The sequence below is a fragment of the Strongylocentrotus purpuratus genome, unplaced genomic scaffold (assembly GCF_000002235.5).
Source record: "Strongylocentrotus purpuratus isolate Spur 01 unplaced genomic scaffold, Spur_5.0 spur5_contig_840, whole genome shotgun sequence".
In the NCBI taxonomy this organism is placed as follows: Eukaryota; Metazoa; Echinodermata; class Echinoidea; order Camarodonta; family Strongylocentrotidae; genus Strongylocentrotus; species Strongylocentrotus purpuratus.
Window position 1 is genome coordinate 1,031,380 of NW_022145547.1, and position 7,572 is coordinate 1,038,951.

Here is a 7,572-nt window from a genome sequence, read left to right on the forward strand (position 1 = left end):
TCTTTAGCACCGTCAAACATTACAAAATTAATGTCAGGGTTAATCCAGAAAGGACCTCTCCATCAAGAATAGGATTCACATGGCAACCTCTCAACTGTAGAAATGTGAATGGAGTGTTCTGGTACTACTTTGCAAGAATCTACAAGGATGGTGAAAGAATTAGGAATTTTGTTCAGAGGACATACCTTGATGATTACTTTTCATACTCATCAGTAGAGTTCAATAATCTTGACGCATGCACGATGTATGAACTGAATATCAATGCCGTCAACCGTGATGTGTCAACTCTTGGAAATCTGTCTTATGCTATCGGTGTAACGGAAGTCACTTGTAAGTGTCAAAGAGTACAAAGATAATACTTTTTAAAGAATCACACTCGTGATGTTAACTTGCCCTGCTTTGTGTATGAATTCCAATTATATGAACCTCGTTCCAAAACTGTGTATTTAAATAATATTTGTGGAAGAGATCCATATTTCTATAATGCAAGGTTTTATTGGATATATATGCCCATATACATGTACAAAATCACATTGCAAATTCAAGGATCATGTCTTTGCGACATTAAAGTATTTTCATATAGGTATTAAAATATTTTCCCCGTTATAAAGTGTCGTTTTTATATTTTTAATTTTCCTTCAATCTCAGTCACTAAGTTTTATTGGCGGAACGACTTTAAATTTAATTATTTTTAACCATTTTCGAGGAATTTTTATAAATAGTTTCAAACATGAAAATGTTAGTATCATAATGTTATTTATGATTATCATAATTAACTGTGATTCAGGTATGACCATGTATTTATTACAGAGCTAACAGTTATCATAAGAGGAAAAAGGTAAGGATACAAAGATAAGAACAAATCTCTTTCTGGTATCACGCTTTTGTCCACCGCATTATGATGCCTTATAGGCGCCCAAATATACAACCTAGCTTTTAGCAGGCTTCCAATTCGTATGCTCATTGCAATCAAGGATACCTTTTTGTTGGATAGAATATTCTTTATCACCCCCCCCCCCACAAAAAATAAAAATAAAAAATAGGTAAAAACATGTTCAATGTTTACACAGGTAGAAATATATTTGGCTTCATCCTTAGATACAGAGAAAATTAAGCTAAGAATTTCATGATAATGTAATGAGACGGCGTTGCAAGAGTAGAAGGCAGTTCTCTGTGTTATGGTTATTGGTTGGTATGATATAACCCCTCTAGAAAACAAACCGCTATCCTAAAATAAACGATATTTCGCAAGATTAACAATTGAAAATATTCTCTCTATTTGTGTTGAATATAGTCACCAGTGCATCCGCTTATGCAACTGGGAATCAACTGAGAGTTGTTTGGAGTGTTCCGTCTCAATGCAATGTGGATTACTACAAACTATCATATCAACTCATCTCACGTGAGGCATGTCAAGATCTTCCTTTAATAGATGCACCAGTCTACGAACTCAACGTCACATCGTTTTTTACAGACGTCTCCAAATACCTTACAAACTTGGAATATTATGCCACGTATAGCATCTCTATCATAGCTGTGGTTAGAAAAGCAGAGAGCCCACCTTCGAATTTTACTGGATACACAGTAGCTGGAGGTATATAAAAGATAATGCTAATACAACTACTAGTAATGTTGTATCTATGGGGGAGGGGGCACGTGCTCCGGATGGCACTTGAAGAGAGCCCATACAAAGACACTACAAGAGAGAGAGAGAGACAAAATAAAACGCAAAAGAGCAAGAGCAAGGGAATAAAGAGAATTAAAATAAGATCATAATATGAACCTTCAATTTGCAGATAAATTGCATGATAAATAATTTTGTTTTAATTAAGGTTTTAAGCGTGAAAGTTTCTAAAGCTGGATCGCTAAGCGCATTGCTTTAATATTGTTTTGTCAGGATCCTGAAATTTCGCGCTCTAATATTATAGTTTCTTTACAGTTTTCTTTCAAGGGTTCAAGATTTGTTTCATGCAAATGCACTTGCTTCCTTCCTATTTTATAATTATCTTTAGTCTCTTGTTAAGTATAAGATAAAGGACAAATGCCAAACCATATAAAGTGATTTTTCATAGTTCAAAATTTGAAAAAATAAATAAATTTTCATTTGTTTGCCCCGGGCACCATTATCCATAGACTGTTCGTGGAATACTATATTTTGGTTGCACGACATAACAAGCAAGTCTTCTTAATAAAACACGTATCGAATCATTAGTTTGTCCTCGTGTACGCCTACCCTATGTGGTGTTCTGTAGGTCCGGGAAGACCAATGGCCTACTACTTTTGTTGTTATGATTGTTATTGATGAGATTCCAAATTATTAGAGAAATATTGTCACTTTCCGTAATGATCACTTCTATTTTTGTTTCAGGATCAAGTAAGTACACCTGTTTGCGATTGACCTTTTACAACTACTTACATTTACTATGTTATTTATCATTCAACGCTTTGATCCTATTCACAGACCCCTCTGCTATCGAGTCAGTGTCGTACACCTCTACTGCCCACTCCTTGCGCTTTGTGTGGGAGGAACCCTCTTGTGAAAGCCTACATGGTGTTTTGGATCGCTACGAATACGAACGATATGATACTATTGGTGGGTGGAGAACTGTCCAGGATCGAACGCCCATACGAAGAAACTATGTACAAATAACTGGTCTTGATGCTTGCACAGAATTTCGCTTCAGGATAAGAGTAGTTACTACCGAACAGAGAAGGAGTGAATGGCATATGGAAATGGCAATGACTAATATATCAGGTTTGATAAATGAGATATAGGCCTATCGTACATGTGTATTGGTTATAAAGACACGTATTCTGTAATATGTCCATTGTACACATTAAACTATTGACGATTGAAGAGTATTTGTTTTCAAGGGAAAGTATGGGAAACTGTACGTTTCAAAGTCCAGGCTTTGATACAGTCCATCTATTGGCGTTGCTCCAAGAGAGTTAGATAGCTGTTACTGCTAGCCTAGTATTGGCTCATTGATAATACAAATCTAACATACATCAGAAAAAACTACATTAATTGGAGTCAATACATATTCTAAAGATAGAGATTAGATTTAGTGTAATCACAGTGTAATCAATTAATTATTGGGAACTTGGATTAGACCGAATGAAATGTTTATTAATTCCTTTCTGTACACTTATCAGCTCCTGGAATACCGGTTATAACAGAGCTTACCCAATATCAGGTAAACAGTGGCACTCCTGGCCTAACAGTATCATGGCAACCTCCTTCCACTCCTCCATGCCAGCCTACGCATTATGAAATCAAGTACTATGTTCTTCAAGGCGATATGTGTGAGGATACCCCAAGTGATCGTATAATGACTTCAGCAGGGACCGTCAATGGTTCAACTTTTACCTTCAACGTCCTGGAGTTGCGTCCCAACTCTGAGTACATGGTGTTTGTGAGAGGCAAAACCAGTAGCGGTTATGGTGATTCGGATTCCCAATCAGCTACTGCAGGATATTCACGTTAGTATTGTGTGTTGATGTACGTACGGGAGGGTGACGGTGTGTGTGTGTGTGTGTGTGTGTGTGTGTGGGCGGTGAGGGTGTGTGTTTATGATGTGAGCATGAGGGTGTGTGTGGGTGCGCGCGTGTCCCTCTGAATCAGCTGCAGGAGAAAACAGAGAGCTGACAATACGCCTAGACCAATTTACAGCTCATGATCTACTTTATACAACCCCCCCCCCCCCCCCACTCCGAGAACGGATGGACCCCATGCGTGTTACCAAAATGTCCGGTAAAGGGGTACTTTTCGTGCGACAAAGTCCGGCCCGAGAATTGTAAACAAAAAAGGGGTGTTTTTTCTTTTTCTCTCTCATCTCTTTGGACTCCTGAGAAATTATTTCGAATTCAGGGGGGTACATTGAGCATTTTTCATGATTTAGGGGGGTCTCCAAGGCAGAAAAAGCCCGCGAAAAGCCCGCGAAAAGCCCGCGAAAAGCCCGCGAAAGGGGGGTCCGGAAATGTTGGCAGTCCTCAGATAGGGGGTGCTTTCAAAAAGAGGGAACAAGCATATGCGTACCCTAAATAACACTGAGTGGGGGGGGGGGGATAAGACGCTAGACTTAAGTCAGTTATTCATTTGACTAATTTGAATACAAGGGTAACCATTATTTTAACTGGTAGTTGAACGAATATACTTTGAATAAGACCTTGCAAAATATCATTGGAGAATATGTAATATGAAATGAGCTGGCCTGGAAGTTCAGTTTAGAAAAGGTATACTGCAGGGGGTTAGAGGATGTTTACGAAGACAAAATGTAGATTAGCTGATAGTAAGGAAATGTAGATGAAGTACAAATTGAAGAATAAGAAAAATGAATGAGAATGAGTTTTTCTCCTCTATTTTACAGATCCTACGGGTCCTTCAACTAATATTCAGTCCACTTCCATCAAGAAACGCAGTATTGTTTTCACTTGGGAGAAACCAGAATGTGGTTATCGTAATGGACCAATCTCAAGCTACGAAGTTATGCTCTCCAATTCTACAGGTAACCTAAATATGAAATAGGGTATGAATACCTGGTCGTGTGCTAAGTAAGGTGGGATCTCAGAGATTACTTGTTTGAAAGTAAAGTTTAAAATTAAAAAATCTATCTAAAAGGGTATCTGCCCTTGGCATCATCCTTGGTAGTGCTTCTACAATTCATTAAATACATATAAATCGTACTCATTTCGTGTGTTAGAATGATAAAGGATAATTTCATCTATAAAATGTCCTTGACAGCATGGATCTCCTAGCTGAATTGCTTTCTGTTGCTGAATGAAGATATGTTCTAGTGTCATGTTTCTTTGCAAAAACTGACCTGATTTTTTTTCTCTGGTAGATGAAATTGATAGATTCGACGAATAACACTGGATAACACCGAATAGATAAATATTTTTGTTTATTCTAAGCGCCAACCAATGTAGTTTTTTTGCAATTATTTTTGGAAATAATAATAATAATAATCATACTATTTTTATTTAATGCACAGGAGGTATTGTCTAACTCAGTATAATCATTCAACATGAGCGGATAGGTCATTTTGCGGACTAATCTTTTGCGATTTTAAACCCTGAAGTAATTATGCCCGCCGTTTTTGTGTGGATACTTTTAGGATATTCTGAAGGCAGAATCTCGATTAATGATGAATTATGGTCAGTACTTAAGTGTTGCTGTAAGCTAGAGGGTGTATTTGTCAGTGATGTGTGGATAAAAAGAGTTAGAAAAAAATTGACTTAGGTTCAAACATTGATCAAGTGATCACGACCGGCAAAGGCAAATAAGATGTAGTATTCAATATGGTCTTGCATCATGATCATTCTTTTAATTTAGTCCATTAATCATACATGTAGACAAATCTGCGCAATAAATTTTAAATTAATGGTGTCCATTGTTCCATTCCGCGGCCTCATTTCGAAATTTCCTTAAACAAACAATTAGTCTAGCTTTGTTTCCGATATGCTAGCTTAATACTCCCAAGTAAAATTTACGCATGATGTTTTGTAAAGGTTTTGTAGTCTAATGAATAAGTCTCCGGACTGTAGACCACAAGGTATGGGGTTCAAATCACAATACGGGACTAATGTACTTTAGCAAGACGTTGCATTTGCACTCTCCACTCAATTGTAAATGAATACCTGATATGCTTACGCGATAGCTACTTTGGCGGCTCGGCTATAAGCAGGGTAATAATGTCTTAAGGCCATGAGCGTCAAAAGAGCACTTTATGAGAAGCCATTTTTATTAATTTTATTATTCCTGTTGTTCATTTCCAGGAAACGTGGTTTATCATGGTAATGTGTCGGGACCTGAGCACGAGATATTTGGCCTCATCCCCTATTCAAATTACAGCATTAGGATCAGGGCTTGGAATTATGAACTAGCAGGGGAGTATGGTCCTGCGATTTGGGCACAGACAGATGAAGCAAGTAGGTCACAAAATGCATGTCTTTTAGTTCTGTTTTGATAACGATGAAGAAGACAAAACAGCGTTAAGGACGAAAATTATATCTTTTCAAATATAGCTGTTCGTTAACAATGTTAACCGTGTATCTATATAACCAGAAATATAACTCTGATAACAATTATGTTGTACTCAAAGTTGTGAAAATCTACAGGAACTAATATTATGAGAAGATGTACTGGTACAATTCCTTAATTTGTTTTGTTGTTACATTTTTCATTCTTTTTTCATCCACTCCTTAAACGAAAATAAAAAGAGCATAGAGAAGTTTCCCTTTTTAATAAATGGATCCCTAATTAAGTATTCATTACCAGTCATAAAATAAGACGTAATGGAGTTATCGTGAATTCTAGATTTCTTGCACCCAAGACCCTTATTGACTGCTGTCCATAGTGGGTTATTGATTCTGAGTGTGCGTGTTGCCAAGTGCGAGTACAATAAGATAGTATTATTACTTTTTTGCTTCTTTCGAAATCACAGTCAATGTAAAAATCATCTAAATTGTTAACATTGCTTGTTGAAATCTATCTTCCGCCACCATTGCCAGTCAACAGGTTCACTATGAGGATCTTTTAATTCAGACTAACCGACAGAAAACGAAACATGATATTATTTTATACTACTTCCAATGTGTGATAGACCATTCAGTTATTTCGACCATAATAATCCTACGACTTGTCTCCATTATGTGTATATTACAGGCCCAGATCAACCAATCGGAGTAAATCTGCCATCTTCTGACCTGGAAAGTATCACAGTAGAATGGATGTCACCGAACCCTCCTCTAGGCAGGATAATAGGTTACTACATTCTCTACTGGGAGACGGATGATAATAGTTCCACGCCCAGAAACGTCAGCATCTCGTGTCGGGACGGGCGTTGCTCTGACATTAACTACAGGTTTTCCACAATTATTCTCCATCTCCAGCCGGACATGAATTATTCCGTTCAGGCAAGCGTGATCCCTTAAGTCGTTTTCTAAAGGGATTCTGTATCTTGATAATAGGATATAAAATACCTTTTCTTAATATTGTGATAACGGACCTATGGTTTAAAATAGTATCCATCCGTACAGAGAGTTTCTGTCGGCAATATCTTCAGATATGGCTTCCTCAATCCTGCGTTTTGCGAAGAGAACTTAAAGATATAAGACTCTACGATGTGTTTGTTGTATGATAGCTCATATAGAACTTAAAGTCTCACTGTACTACTTATAGCTACTCGTGCGCGGCCCTCTATATAACAAACAATGCATAATCTGTGACCATGGGTCCCCCATGATCCTCTTTTTCTTATGTTAATTGAGAGCTGAGTTGATGAGATAACCACCTGTCCAGTGACCTTGTATGCAGGGGGGGGGGGGGTCTAATCCTTCCTGTAAACTAGTACAGATGGGCTTTAAGGGATGACATTCAAAGGATGACGAGGGACAAAACAAGGAGAAGCACTCTGTGGGTTTCCTGATTTTTCTAATGTAAACAAAATATTTATGTATGGTGAGGAGTTTTTTTTTTTTTACACCATCTTGGTACCTATATTATTTCTGATGAAATAGAAAACAATGTCAGGAGGTTCATAACTTTGTTCTTCTCTATATTAGTACTTT